General features: G+C 44.6%; 1 long non-coding RNA gene across 1 annotated transcript; it reads right to left on the reverse strand.

Moving 5' to 3' along the window:
• Positions 1 to 13,612: 13,612 nt before the first annotated feature.
• On the reverse strand, positions 13,613 to 14,251 carry LOC120663352. Its single transcript, XR_005670485.1, has 2 exons — positions 14,109 to 14,251; positions 13,613 to 13,940 (listed from the first exon to the last, which is right to left on the reverse strand). It is a non-coding gene; the product is annotated as an uncharacterized LOC120663352 (long non-coding RNA).
• Between the last annotated feature and the right edge of the window lie 2,423 nt (positions 14,252 to 16,674).

Below are 16,674 nucleotides of genomic sequence, written 5' to 3' on the forward strand. Positions count from 1 at the left end.
CTTAACGCTGCGGATCACAGCACGATAACCCTCTAGGACGATGGCGGGAACATGTTCAAGGCCAATGACCAAAGATTTAAAGTGTTCCCCGAGCCCAAAATGCCGGCACTCGAAGAAGTAGACGTCTTCGAGTTGACCAAGATATGAAAACTAGTCTACGATCTTCGCCGGACCTAATACCGGCTTCACCCTAGGCTAGGATCCTTCTCTTCTCTTTTCTTCTATCCCCTATCCCTTCCTGGACCCAATTCCCAAAAAACAATGGACAACAGAGTATGTGGGGGCACCTTCCAAAAGACCAGGGGCTACACTTCAGAGTATGGGGCCGGCCGGCCTCACCCAAGCCTCCCGGCCCCACTCAGGCCGCCCGGCCTCATCCAAGCCGCCCGGCCCCCGCCTGACTCGTTCAGCCGCATCGTCGAACGTTGCCGCTCCTCACCGTTGGGACGTTCATATCCCGGAGGTTTTGGAGCGATCAGAGGTGATTTAAACCGGGAGGCCTCATTTCCATTGACACTCCATTCACCTGCAACCCATCCTCTGTCTACGAGTTCCCGAGCCAAGATAACGTCCATAGCCTCGCAATCCTCTCCCAGACCACCTCAATCCGGAGCCATGGACAGTTCCACTCCTCCTGCACCCAACAAATCACCCTAGAGCCAAAGTTCGAGCAGTAGCCTGAGGATCATCGAACCTATACCGATGGCCGACTCCCTCGCGTCGCCGCTAGGCTGGTGGCCACTATGCCAGGCCTGCCGGCCTAGGGGAGGCCACCCGGTCTCCCCCTCGCACCGGTCGCCTCCGTCCTGTGCGGCGTCGCCCTCCAGGAGTCCTGCACCGAGGGGCAATGGGCACTCGCTTGTGCGCACTCCTGTACGGCCGACTACAAGGGTTCTGTCCCCTCAGAAGGCCATCAAGAAGCGCCTCGAGCCATCATCCACCGTTGGGCATGCCATGCAGGTCGCTGCACTCCAGGCGGTGATGTCAAAGTCGCTAGAGTACTCTCCGGCCAGCCCAAGTCTGCCACGCACCCGTGTGGTTGGACGAAAGGTTGGTCGCGGGAAGGAGCTGCGCCCGCCATTGGATCGCGGTGAGGGGGAGTCTGTTGACTCTAAAACAGGATCGATTCGGCGATTCATCTCGCCACCACCGATCTGGGGCCCTCCCGAGATCCATGCGTGCACCGATAGCAGCGAGGAGGAGGAGGAGAAGGATGACATCACCGCACTCCGTGAACAGTTGGCCGCCCTCAAGCTTCGTCTCAACAACATGGACGAGCGCATAGCGGAGTCCAAGATGGATCGCATGGACCTGGACGACAAGATGGATACCCATCGCAAGGCCGTTTGTTCTAAGATCAAATGCCTTGCGAAGGTGACTGGGAACGAGGAGCTCTTTAGAGCCCCGGACCCGAGGATCTAGGTCCAGATTAGGGGGATTAGAATAAAGTAGATTAGGAATAGGTGCTGAAATTATTTTTCAAATTTTGTTTTCCAGCAGCACCTAAAGTTTGTTTTCCAAAGTTTAGTTGAATAAAATAAAGTTTGCCATGAAATGCTAGAGGTTGGTACGCACTTGTGTGCCGACCACACCTCTGTTCTGACTTTTACGCACTAGAGTACCTAGGAAATTCAAGTTCATGTAATGTTGGGAGATCACCAGAAAAAGCTGAGCGCAGTTCGCCACAGGCAAGTGTCGGGCGGCCTACTCCAGGCCGCCCTACATACCAATTTCGCGATCTTTAGTAAAACCCAGTGGAAATGTGACATACGCAGCGTGACAGACTCCCTGCAAAAGGACCTCCAAAATTTGGCACAAGTCCAGGCCGCCCGGCCTAGATCTAGGCCACCCGGCTCCACTCTCAGCGAACACCGAGATTTTTCTCATGGTGCAGGTTTGCAACCTCTGTAGCTCACTTCTCTAAATTTTTTGTTCAAATGACTTATGGATTAATTCGAATAAAATTTTGAACATGAAACCTTGAGAAAGATGAAATCCTTTTATGAATTTCAATTTGTGCCTAAGTTTTATTCCTTATTTAAGTACTTTCATGCCTTTGGAACTTATCTTGATAGGATCATCGATCTTTTATCTATTGACTCTTATGATACTTTGATCCAAAGTCATGCTTGCTCTAATTCAAGGTTTTGGGGGAATTTATTTCGAAAAAACAAAACAATGGCAACTCTCATGTTCAAGTCCTCTTTTCTTCCCAATGCCATATACATACATGAGAGATACACATTCATGATTCCACATAGCTATCTTCTACATTTGGAGCTTGTTCAAACATGTTGCCTTTCAAGTATGCTCTGCACTTCCAGTACCTTGATCATTCACGAACACGACGCTAAACACTATCCGTCAAACATTATGATCATGCAAAAGCTCGTCACCCCCTAAAAGAAAAAGAGATTGCACGAAAGTGAGTCATCATGCTCATAAATCCTCGTTAAAAAAAGGGAAGGATGACAAAAGAGCAAAAAATATAAATGACGGACATGTGTCTTTGATTACACCTGCACATGATCAAAGTACTGGGACGGCATTGCTACTTAGAGACATATTGTTTGCATTTACAATAAAAATGAAGAAAATGAGCTTGGAGATGTGCTTGCATAAGCACTTTCCATCGAGGAAAACCCGTGCCATCGAAAAACGGAGCCCTATCGGTACTCATCCCTTCTCCGGACATGATACTCACTCGACGGTGAAGTCGACGGGTCTCCTACGAGCTTTCTCACAAATTTACCAATAGAATTGGCTAATCCTCGTAAGAGGTGTGAGACCAGGCTCTAATACCAATTGTAAGGATCACCGGGGTGTCCGACCCTAGAGGGGGAGGGGGTGAATAGGGTCGCTAATTCGCTTTCTAACCTAGGGCTCAAACTACTTGCATAAGATAAACCTAACACGTCCTACACATGCTAGTTATTACCAAGGTTTATCTATGTTACTCTCTACTTACCCCAAAAGACTTGCAACCTATAGTCAATCCTAATCAAACTAACTAGGAAAGTAAAGGCATGCAAGATAGAGTAAATGTGGAAACGTAATACGGTAAGTAAAGTGGTAAGGCCAAGAGGGATGCAAACTCCCGAGTAGACACGGTCATGTAACGTGGTTCGGCTCAAGCGCCTACGTCCACGGGACACCGAGACTCTTCCGATCACCGTCTTGCACTAGGCCACCAAGGCGCACCGGCAAGCAAAGGCAAGTGCCCACAAAACACCGAGTCTCGTGCACCGCCACCGTCTCTCTCGGTCACCTGGCCGAAATCCACTACGGAGCTTCTCCACCAAGGAGGGGGTCTCCTCTTCCCCCGTACAAAGTGTCGGCACCGCTCCACATCAAGTCGGAGGGTCGTCGACGGGAATGGTTTGCTTGCCTCGGCAAGACTTCTCTTAAGCTAGCTCTCTCAAGAACTAAGCCTATACAAGTGCACAGAGCACTCTTTCAAAGCTTCTCACAAGCTAGATATGACACTAAGCTTTGCTAGGATGGTTGGAGATGATGATTTGCTTGGGCAATACTTCCTTCAACCTTTTTGGCGTCCAACCATATGCAGCAACCGGCCTTGGGGGGGTATATATAGCCCACACACCCCAAAAGAGCCGTTGGGAAAGGCTGACAGAATTCCTGAACGCCGGTTGATCCGACGCTCCAGTTTTGTCATCACCGGTTCAACCGGTAAATGCTTTTTCCCAGCTACTAGCCGTTACTGCTCCAACGTCTACTTGATCAATTGTACCGACGCTCTTGAAATCATCGTCGGTTTAACCGGTGAGTGCAAGCTCAGAAACCCCCAAAAAATGGAGTCTCTGGACAACTGCACCGACGCTCAATTTGAGCATCGCCGGTCTAACCGGTGCTGAACCCTAGCCTTAGCTTCTGGATCTGTTGCACCGATGATACATTTTTTCCCATCGTCGGTTCATCCGGTGCACTCTGTTGACTTGGTCTCTACTGAGCCCATTGCACCGGTGAGTGTAATTTGCCTCACGTCGGTTTAACCGGTGAGTGCAAATTACCTCTGTCTTGGTCCTTTCAACCAGATTTCTTCGGGGTTTTGTATCTTTTCATCCCTTGGACCTATAAGCCTGATAATGATTATCTTAACACATATATTAGTCCAAGTGTTGTGTGTGTCATCAATCGGCAAAACATTATATTGAAATATGGCATGAGAGGTCATTTTCGCAACAAGAAGGCCCATGATGGAGCAGGTGGCGGAGGAGCTCCGGCGGCAGCAGAACACAAGTGCCGGAACGAGCACTACCGTGGCCAGAGGAGCTTAATTGAAGGCTGTGGCTTCACGGATACGGTGACCGCATTGTCGTACGGTTATACTACTGCTGAGAGTGAAATCACCGGATTTATAGACTTGAAAGCAACACTGCTTTGAGCGTAGAATATATGTAGCGAGTGACATCTATTTCTTGGGTGTGGCTTTCTTTAAATAATATTATTACTCTAAACAATGAATTGGGAAAAAAATCTTAGTTCATTCATGAGTTATGTTTATACAATTTCTTCAAATTTAATTTGTTTCCACTAGCACTTGTTTCCACTAGCGTTAATTTAATTAATTAGTCCATGAAAGCTCAGTACTTGACATTGTCCTAAAAGGTTACACCATCATTGTTTCTTAATAGTACCTTAGCTTCAGAAGTAAACAATTGATCTATAACTTCCTTACTTGCAGACTCCTGTTCAATTGAGTAGCGCACATTATTTTTCGTTCTCTGACTGAAACTGTAGTGACTGTGTTCCATAACTTCAGCAGAATATATCTACGTATTCACTGGTGTGCATGTGCACTGCTGAGGTGCTGACCCCATACATAAAGCGTTTTTTATTTTTCCTAAAGCCTTAATAATTAATTTTTCTCCGCTTTCCACGCAGATAAAAATTATGTCAGATAAGGGCCATGCCCACAGGCCACAGCCGCCATCATCAATATATATACTGCTAGACCTCCGATCCAATACCACTATTTTTCTCATATGTTGTGACTGACAGGAGAATCGCTGGCTTGTGCTGCATACTACCTTTAATTAGGCTATATGTATGTCATGGGAACCATGTTGGCAGTGCTCGAACGCAATCACGTGTGTATAGGCTTGGGATTGGGAGGCATGAGGAGGGCCATGGTTCAATCTTTTACTGCAAACTGGAGTCCTATATTGGTTCATTTCAGTTCAGCACACGAAGAGGTACCGAAGATGTATTGGATCCCATGCAGCCACCGACAGGACAGACCGTACCCAATGGATCACTACCCCGAGAAGCACAAGGAAGTATCAGAGTAGGCAGCATCTTGTAGTTTCCATGAATAGCAGTAGAGTTGTAAAATATTGGGTTGCCGATGTCACATCCTGGCTGGAGTCCTTGAGTTGCACCAAGCCACCGATGATCCATTCCGGCGTAAATCTTCGTGAGTTCAGTCGTGAGCCGATGTCACATACCGGCTTAGACGTTCAGAGTCGTCTAGAGATGTTGGAGTAGTTGCATTATGAGTCATCCTTCTTTCATAAGCTTTCACGATGTATCTTTAGTGTGCTATGTGGAGTGTTATCTGCAAGGTTTAGTTGTAACCTCGAGAATCGAGATGACACGGGTGTATGACCTGTAATGCTGTATGAATGATTGGATCTTATGCTTTTCTTATGGTTTTCACATGACATCTTCCTTGGCTCAGGAAGTTTATTTCTATAAGAAGGTTAAAAAACTAAACATGAACAGAACTTATGATAAAAAGTCTACACTGGAATTTCAAAATTATGCCTACGCCTAATCTATATATATTCAATGTACTTGGGTAAGGTTGAACGATCTTCACATATGTTTGTATCCAGTGATCAAGTAGGAATGACTACTAATGTCTTATTGAGTGCTGAAAATGATCAAATTCTCCATGACATTTGGGACTCTTGCATGCATGCCTCCACGATGGCCATGAGGTTGAAGCCGAACCCACGATGTAGCGTCTGAGGAAGTAAGTCATCAAGCAATGGATATAGTAGACCCCCTGTTTTGTTTTCTAGAAGCCTGGAGAACATATTGGAGACGCGTTTGGTTCTGGCGCGTCTGTGATCTAGTTTTGGAGACGCGTTATAAGATCAATGTATCTAAATAGGGTGTCTTATTCTTTGATCATTTCTAACATATATAGTGCATGACATTGCTCTCTGATTTGTTTAGATGATTTTTTGTAGAAATACAATGATGGCTTCCAGAGGACAGAGATGGCAAGCAAGCTGCAGTGACTATGCGGCTGTATATATAGGCGTACATGGTATTGCTGGTCGCACTCTCGTTCTACGAAACATGTAAGAAGACTTTTTTTTTTGCTATTACTATGGGCAGCTGAGACAAACTAAGCATGCATGGTTATGTACAAGTGAAGTACGAATACATCATCTTCGGCAGCTGTGGTATGGCAACAAGCTGTGAACTAATGATCCACATGAATTTTCACACCATTTATAACCACTAAAAGCACCTAAGTGTGCATGTACTATTCCTTCCTATGCGTTCTAGCCTGAAGTACAGTTCCTCCCTGGGAATTGATGCAAGGAAAATGTGACTACCCTACCTATCCATGTTATTACAATAAAAAAGCATGTACGTAATCCGACCGTGAAGGAGGTACCACAAAAGCAAAAAAAAAAGGTGTTTGAGAAAATGGTCGAATCCACCTGTATGGCACCATGATTATTTGTTTGGAGTACTGACGGCGGGCCATTCTTGATTATTTCAGGTAGCTAGATGTGCTAGTTACATGGTGGTAACCACACAAACCATATCAACGTTATCATCTATAAACCCATGTTCCTTTCTCCTGAGGTCTCCCGTGCCTCTCAGCTCTACACATAGTAATATGGCATGTAGACTCTCCATCCATTTATAAAATTCACCTGCTTCCAAGCTTTTACACATGCATGCACACCCTTGGATGTTGCCTCGTAATAATTGCCATCTCCAGCTTCTTGGTGTATATATTGTAGAGAGCTCAGCTCAGCGAGGATGCATATATAAGAGTTTAGATCAATATCAGCGATTGTTCTTGCATAGTCGTATATATTTATGGGATGTTAGTTCAACAGATGGTTGGGGCATGGTTCCTTAAGATTGAGGAACCCTAATGACGCGGGGTTCCAAAGCGACCATGCGCCAAACTATAGTCTCTTGTTCTGGGACCATCTTATTTTAGCCTCCCACCGGGCCACTGTTTGCTGTCTTCAACCACTCATGTGCCCATCACCATGCCCCTCAACTTGGTTGGCCTAGCCAAAAGCATTAATTGCCTCGAGATCCCTTGAGTATAGCCATGAGGCGGTCAACTGAAGTCCCAAGGCTAGGGGGCTCGCTCGTTAGTCTTTAGGCTTGCTCCAACAGCAAATGATTGCACCAGCTGATGGGAGAACATCAGACGTGGTTGAGAGAAAAGTAGGTGAGAGAATATTCGCTTGCGATGAAACAAGAGGTAGTCAAAGAACTGAGATAATGTGAGAGAGGAGGATGGGACCGCTTGATTTGTGTGCAGGAGAGAGAATGCGAACTACTAGTTATCTCGGTTGTTTACATGCGTCAAAAAAAGAGGAGGATGTAGTACACAAGCAAGAGCATTGTTGAAATGAATTGATACAAGATACATGTCCGTCGCTCCATGATATATGGGCATTTAACTAGCATCTCACATGCACGTTCATGCGCCTGAGTAAAACACATGCACATGTTGGGTCGTTTTCTGCGGTGGCACACAGCAACATAGTGAGTGCTGAAATGATCAAATTCTCCATGACATTTGGGACTCATGCATGCATGACTCCACAATGGCTATGAAGTCGAAGCCGAATCCACGATGTAGTGTTCAAGGTAGTAAGTCATCAAGTGATAGATGGTATACCCTCCGTTCCAAAATATTGGTCATTGTGAATTTTCTAGGTTTACAGATTTTGCTATGCATGCAAATACTATAAATCTAGAAAACCTAAAACAATCTACATTTTTTAAATAGAGAGAGTATCTCCTTTACCCATCTTTCGGGATTATGGCAGGTCACGTGAACAAAATTCAACAAGTAAAGAGCTAAGGCCAGATCTAGGCGATATGTTGTCCTGCTCACAGGCATGGCTCAAGTCCACTCAACAAGTTAGTAGCGGTTGAACAGATACAGATTAGTATGCCAATGTGGTACTTGATCGCACAGGACTGCCCACTCGCGGGCAGTTGAGTACTGAACTGAAATGAGACAAGACTCCGTTTTGCAGTAAGAGACCGAACCATGGCGCTCCTCATGCCTCCCAAGCCTATACATACGTATGTGATTGCGTTCGAACATTGAGAATATGGTTCCTATGGCATATATAAAGCCTAGTGACAGATAGTATGCACAAGCTAGCGATTCCCGTGTCAGTCACAACAACATATATGAGAAGAGTAGTGGTATCGATAAGAGATCTAGCAGCAGGGTATATATAGGGATGGCGGCAGTAGGCATGACCCTTGTTGGACATAATCATTATCTGCACGGCAAAGATCAACAATTATATTGATAATATATTACGGATGGATTTAGGTCAAATAAAAAGAATTTAGTAATGGTGCTCAGCAGTGCAGATGCAGTGCGCAGTCCACTTCTAAATCAGAGGTACAACTAGGAAACTTAGTTTTTACTGAGATGAGAGCACTGAAAATTTAAGGCATGAATCAGTGAAAATAGAAATGTAGTACTTTTTGAAAAAAATGATTTTCTTCAATTACAGATGTAGTGTCCCATATATATTCGTCATTAAACAAATGCCTTCACTATCTACATTCTTGAGTTTGCCTCCTAGTCTCGCTCTCTGGAAAAAAAAAGATGACTGTTAGAAGCAACCATCATTTCCGGCCAACTGATCGTTATAGCAAGGCCTCACCATGCCAATCTTGAATTCTTAGCAGAGAAAATGAACTTGGACGGGCCCTTCTTGGGTTTGGGAAAATCTTGTTTTGTTGAATTTGAGAAGAAAATCTAGTGTTTTCTATAACTATTATGAAAAGACATTATTGGAAACAGGGATATCATTAGTGTATCAAGTGATTAAACTTTCTAAACTGGTGTACTTAAGGAAGCAAATTTCTAATCTTGATGCTCAATAACGCCATCCCAAACTAGTTCTCTCTGTCAAAAAAATAAGCTCTCTAGTACTGCCACTGTTTTGATCTCTAATCATGTTCCACTGCTAGAGAAATAGTTATTAGTATCGAGCGGGAACCTATGGTTAGTACCGGCTGAACCTATGGTTAGTACCGGCTGCTTGCCCAGTACCGTCTGATTGATACTAGCGGTTGAGATGATACAGATCAGTAAGTCAATGTAGTACTTGATCGCACAAGACTGTGCCCACATGGTGGCAGTTGAGCGCTGCACTGGAATGAGACAACACTCTATTTATCAGTAAGAGACGGAACCATGGCGCTCCTCATGCCTCCCAAGCCTATACACAGGTACATGATTGCATTCCAATGCTTAGAATATGGTTCACATGGCATATATATAGAGTCTAGTGACAGACACTATGCAAGCTAGCCATTCCCCAGTCACAACAACATATGAGAAGAGTAGTGGTATCGATCAGGATCTAGCAGTATATATAGGGATGGTGGCAGTGGGCAAGACCCTTGTCTGACATAATTTTTATCTGCACGGCAGAGAAGAATTAAATTGCATTGATAATATATTACCGATGATTTAGGACAAATCAAAAGCATTTCGTAATGGGGCTGGGCTCAGCACTGCGCATCCATGGGCTGGGCTCAGCTTCAGGCAGTGAACCAATAATAATGTACACTAGTTAATGTACAAGAGTCGGCAAGTAGCAGATCCATTATCCACTCCTGAATTAGAGGTATAACTAAGAAAAGAATATTGAGTAATCTTCGAGACAATGTGGAGACGGAGTTTTACTGAGATCAGAGCACAGAGAATTTAAGGCACGAATGAGAGAAAATAGACATAGTGTATTTTTTCTAAAAAAAATTATTTTCTTCGATTGCAGATGTAGTGTCCCATATATATTCGTCAAGAAACAAAATAAAGCTCTACTGCCACTGGTTTGATCAATTATATCAGCAACATCCGCCACACTGGTTCAGGCTCAGGCTTCACCTCTACCGACACTAGTTTGATCTCTAATTAAGATCTCATGCTTGCATCACTACTAGGGAACATAGTATCACTGCCGGTTTTGAATGGTAGTAGTTGAAACGGCAGAGTACTGGAGGCTATCACTATTGGTTCAGCTACTACACACAACCATGTGCTGCAACATTTAAAAAACATAATTTTTCCGCAAAAAACGAGTTTGCGTTCTCTCAAGGATTTTGAATCCATTACGTCAAGCCTAATGGATCCCATTCACGCCCAACAATAATCACTACCGGATTCCGGCCATTAATCAAATAAAATTTGAATGATATGCCGCACAATTACTACCCTCCCCATTTCAAATTGTAGATCGTTTTAAATTTTTAATATACATAATTTTTACTATGTATATAAATATAATGTATATATCTAGACATATAGTAAAAAATTTAAAACTAGAAAATTTTAAATAACCTATAATTTAAACAGAGAGTTAAATAACCTATAGTTTAAAATGTACAGTATGTGTTTATGGTTGAACCGCAGTGATATGTATTTGGCTCCACTATCTTTTACCACGCTGTGGGGCCTCCATCTAGCATTGATATGTCGGCAGCTATAGCCGGCAGTGACAGAGGCTGCATATTTTAACTTGCGGCTAACTCCATATTAGAAGCAAGCCAAAATTCTATCTTCATGAAAAACGTCATACCACATACTCCCTCCGTCTCAATTTATTTGCACCTTTACAATTCAAAAAAAATTCCCAAAATAAAGTGTCGAGATAGCATCTGAAGAGGACAGTGCTAGACGCTGCTAGCTGGAACCCCTGCTCACGTTAGCATAAAAAATTCTCTAAGCAATCTCTCGTCCACATGTTTCCATCCCCACCAAGCGGAGGCCAAAAAAAAATCCTCACCGAGCAAGCCACGTGTTGTGCTGTTGTTTTGTCTTCTGAAATTCCTGACACACATTTGAAGTATATATTAAACGTGAACTAATTACAAAATAAATTATAGATTTCGTCTGCAACGACGAGACCATTTTTTAAGCCAAATTAATCCATCATTAGAGTATGTGTTACTGTAGCAGTTTAGTGTCTAATTATGACCAAATTAGGCTCAATAGATTCATCTCGCGATTTACAAACTAACTATGTAATTAGTTTTTTGGTCTAGATTTAGTATTCCATGCATGTGCCAACATATTTGATGTGATGGTGTGTAAAATTTTTGGGAGGGAACTAAACAAGGCCTAATGGTCGTCACCTCTAGAGGCCATTAATTAGAATTAGAAAGTTTAAAAGGAAAACATTCTTAAGTTAGATCTACTGTATCGGTGAGGTGGCAAGAAAGCTATATGTGAGGTGAGAACCCTACGCCCCAAACGCAAATTTGAAATATTTTTTTCTTATAACATTTTTGGATGTACTACTACCCTTTAGTACCCGTATCGTGCAAGGATCCATTTTAGCACCCAGTACTAATTACCTAAAGTGGATTTTGGAACCGAAACATACGCTCACGCTGTTTCTCTGGTATTGGATACTGAGAAGAGTATCTCATCTCATATATCTGATACTCATCAAGAAAGACAATAGATTGTACAACAAAAAAAGACTACTTGACACAAAACAACCTCTTACAAACTTCCTAGCCACACAAGGTTATTAGGACCAAAATAACCACTTGATGCTAGTTACAAAACTCTAGAATTCACTAAAAGGACATCAGTTGATGGATTATCTCGAGCAACATAGACTTACAACCAGTTACCACCAGAACAGATGGTTGCTTTGGAGAAACCAAATCTTGCCACAAAACAAGCTGAATGAAGAGATCGAACATTGCCGAAATAAGAGATCAAAGTCGCCATGTTGTATTTAGCAAAGAAGAGAGGCACAACCATCAAACTATCCTGATGTCTCCCATGGCTAAGTATTCATTAGACGTACGAAGAGATGGTGGCCCATGTGAACGGACGAGATTTGCGGCCAATCTCTCTTCTTCGAAACCGTAGCCAAGCTCGGCAAAACCAGAGGGCCACGTCGCCTGCAGTCCCCAACTGTCGGATCGGGCGGATCGACGGCCGGGATCGGGCGGGGATATCAAATTTGCAAAAAGACCCTCAAATTTTATTGAAATACTACCCGTGGTCCCCTTCCTGCTCCTATACCCCACCTTCACATTCCCCCCGTTGTGGACTCTAGTCATCGAACCCAAAATTCCCACCCCTACAGGCCCTAATCGCTCGCCGATCTCGCCCGTACCCCGGCCACCGTGCCCGGTCCGCCGCCTTGCCGGCCTCCCCACGCTCCAAACCCTAGGAATTCCATGTGGGGGTGCCGGGGATGGAGGCACTGGTGGGGAGGGCGGTGCATATATAAGGCATTCTCGGGGTTTGGGAGCTACGGCCAGTTCTAGACGGCCACAACACTCGGCAGCATAGATGCTGCTGCCGCTAGGGCGGGACCTATCTTAATATTTCGCACCAGGCCCCCAGTTTAGGCGGGACGCCATACCTCATCAACAATGCGCCATCCATTTGGCAAATTTTCACACCTTTTTTCAGGTACCAGGCTCTGGTGGATTCAGATTAAAAATATGAGAGGTGCTTAACAATTTCAAGACAGACATAAACCTAAGGTTGCACAAGGAGCCTGTATATATGCACTATAATGTTCGAACAAGGAGCGATATGTTGTCCTGCTCACAGCATGGCTCAAGTCCACTCAACAAGTTAGTAGCGGTTGGACTGATACAGATTAGTATGCCAATGTGGTACTTGATCGCACAGGACTGCCCACTCGCGGGCAGTTGAGTACTGAACTGAAATGAGACAAGACTCCGTTTTGCAGTAAGAGACCGAACCATGGCGCTCCTCATGCCTCCCAAGCCTATACATACGTATGTGATTGCGTTCGAACATTGAGAATATGGTTCCTATGGCATATATAAAGCCTAGTGACAGATAGTATGCACAAGCTAGCGATTCCCCTCACTACAGGAAACCGTCGGTTTGCCGTGTGCCAAAGCACACGGCAAAAGCCGATATGCACACGGTAAAGTTTTTGCTGTGTGCCGCACACGGCAAACGACACACGGCATTCAGGTATCGGCAAAGGCGGTCTTTGCCGTGTGCCACATATCGGGCACACGGCAAACTTTTTGCCGTGTGCAAATCTCGGCCCACGGCAAAAAAAATGGCCTCCAGCAAAGGTGACGTGGAAGTGGGTTTGCCTTGTGCCCTGCCGATGTGGCACACGACAAAGACCGAACCTTTGCAGTGTGCAGAAGCTTTTGCACATGGCAAAGAATGGTTCCTTTGCCGTGTGCCCTGGTTTTTGCACACGGCAAAGGTCCCAGATTCAAATTTTTTTGTTTGTTGATTACGTATATGGTACCCCAAGCATTTCATATATATCACAATGATTATCTCATGTATCCAAATAAGCATCACAGACATTTGATACACATATACCAATAAAGTCTTTTTTTGTTCATCGACAACCACAAGTACAAGTCGAGTCCATACAAATCAAGTCCATACAAATCCATACAAGTTGGTACAAAATAAGTCCATACAATGTAACTCACGGGTCCGACGGCGGCGGTGGCTGTGGCGGGTGCTGCGGCCACATCGGCCATGTAGGCGTCTGCGACCAACCTGGCTGCTGCTACTGCTGCTGAATCCAAGCCACCCATTGAGGCAGTGGCCACACAAACTGCTGAGGCTGCTGAGTCTGCTGCACCGGAGGCGAGAAGTCAGGATTCACTGGCCCATCATTGGATGCCGCCGACTGATTCTGCACATAAGCGAATATATATTGAGTTACATAAGAATAAAACTACAAGCATTAGCCTAAGTTGTAAGTCATTGTAGATGTATCATAAGATATTATTTTTAAGTAAATCTAGATTAATGCTAAGTCACTAAGACATTCCGAAACTCGATAGGAGTCAAAACCACTTACGGTAGGAGGAGTTTCTGCACGACGAACAAGTGGGGCCGGAGGGAATTGTGGAGGCGAAACACCCATCGCCGAGCCCAGGCTTTGCATAAATGTTAGAACTTGATCCAATTTTTGCTGGATGTCGTCCCACTCGGCCCTCCACCTCGTGTCTGAATGGATGGTCAAGAGGGAGGAATTGTCGATGTTTGTCGAACGAAGAATATTTCTCACCCTTCCGCAACCATATGAACATCAGAGCTGCCTTGCATACTGGGCAAGGGAACTTTCTGTGAACACACCAGCCGCAGAATATTCCATACGCCGGCAAGTCATGCAGGGAATAATGGTACCAAACATACATCCTAAAGTTTCTCTTTGTAGCTCGATCGTATGTCCAAACCCCTTCCTCCCAAGCACTGAGCAAATCATCAATCAGGGGCTCCATGTAGACACTCATATTATTTCCCGGATGTCCAGGAATTATCAGCGACAAGAATATATTCTGTCGTTGGAAAATCACGCCGGGAGGGAGATTGAGGGGTATAACGAAGACAGGCCAACAAGTGTAAGGTGCAGCCGACATTCCATATGGATTGAAGCCATCTGTTGCTAGGGCAACACGCACATTACGAACTTCATCTACTTTGACTCGATGAATCCCGTCAAAGTGGGTCCATGATTCAGCATCGGATGGATATACAAGCTTATTAGGATTGTATCGAGTTCCCATTTTGTGCCATGTCATCTGTTTCGCGGACTCCTCGGTCATGAATAGCCGTTGGATCCTCGGTATGGGCGGAAGGTATCGTAGGACTTTCACGGGGACCACGATCTGCCTCTTCTGACCATCACTAGTATCTACCTCTACGAACCTAGAAGATTCACACTTTGGACAGTACTTTGCTTCCGCATGTTCTTTCCTAAACAAGATGCATCCCTTTGGATATGCATGTATCTGCTCATACGACATCTTCAATGCACGAAGGAGTTTCTGTGCTTCATACATGCTTTTTGGAAGAATGTGACCTTCCGGAAGCAGACTGCCAATAACTGTCAACATAACATCAAAAGCATCTCGACTCAGGGTAAACTGGGACTTCACGGCCATCAGGCGCGCAATGGCATCCAGTTGTGAAACCTTGGTATGCCCATGAAGGGGTTCTTGTGCTGCACCCAACATGTCATAGTACGCCTTCGCGGTTGGCTCTGGCTCCTCCTCGCTACGTTCTCCCTCGAAGTGTGCTTCATGAAAGTCATCTAACATATCTCCTACCCCGGCATCAGCATCATGATCTTCAATGCGTTGCCTAACGACCTCGTTTCTCATACGATTGCCTTCACCATGGTAAGTCCACCGGGTACAGTCTCTCGTAAATCCATAATTGCAAAGATGTTGTGTCATGACTTCCCGTGTCTGTCGACGCGTGTTTCCACATTTGGTGCAGGGACACCAAGTGCATGAGCCTCCTTTAATCTTTGCAAATGCTCGATCCAAGAAAGTCTCGGTCTTCTGAATCCATTCCAAGGTCAACTCCCCCCTTGTTTCCAACCGGAGTACATCCACGCACAGTCATCCATACTCTATCATATCAACGAGTAATATAATATACAAGAGAATGTTTGCATCTACACGATGTCCAAACATTCTACTAGGTTAAGATAGGTCCTAATCCCACCCGAAGATGCGTAGCTTGACTCGATTTCCATGCTCTACTCCGATCCGGGATAGAATTTCGGCAGCATTTCGCCGCTGTTCTCCAAATACACATCCCGGAAGAGAGATTGTGTATCCGGAGAACAACGGGGAAATGATGACGATACTCTTTCTCGAATGCGAGTAGAACATGGAAACTAACTCCATCTACGCATCCTCGGGCTGTCCAAAAAACGTGGACAATTCGAAATATATACGATCGTACATATGCAAAGTTTTGCATATTTCCATCCGTATCTATTTCGAACGGGAGACGCCTAACTAGGTTACGTGATATACAAACATGCGGTACGAAAAGCGGACTACTCTTGTATGCCTCACCTTGCTATATGGTCCGGTGGCGGAGGCCGGCGACGGGAACTAGGTGGCGGTGCTCGGTCCTGAAAAAAAAATAATAATATGTGTGAAATTATAATCAATAATTTGTTACTATTGGTCATCTCAATAAAAAAAGTATTGAACTACTGTTGTATGCCTCAGATATGTTTCGTTTCATTTGATCTTGAACTTGCAGCATAAGAAATCATCTAAAAAAAGTTCATGATATACATGGAACCATGTGACACATCCAGCCCAACCATCATATCAACACAAATATCAACACAAACGAAAGTTTGCTCTGGGCATGGATGTGTCACATGGTTTGATGACAATCATGAGAAGCATAACTACACGACACAATGAATACACTCACACAAGCTCAAGATCATCATATGTTACCCAAACCAAATTTGGGTAAAATTTTCTATCATCACAGGCAACTAGATTAACTAGGTTACGTAATATTCTACAAACATGAGATGGAATGAGGTGCCTTTTGAACGTCCTCACCTAAGACTCAACACGCGTGTCGGGGCAGCAGCTCCCGAGTTG

This window comes from Panicum virgatum, chromosome 3N (assembly GCF_016808335.1).
Source record: "Panicum virgatum strain AP13 chromosome 3N, P.virgatum_v5, whole genome shotgun sequence".
Classification (NCBI taxonomy): domain Eukaryota; kingdom Viridiplantae; phylum Streptophyta; class Magnoliopsida; order Poales; family Poaceae; genus Panicum; species Panicum virgatum.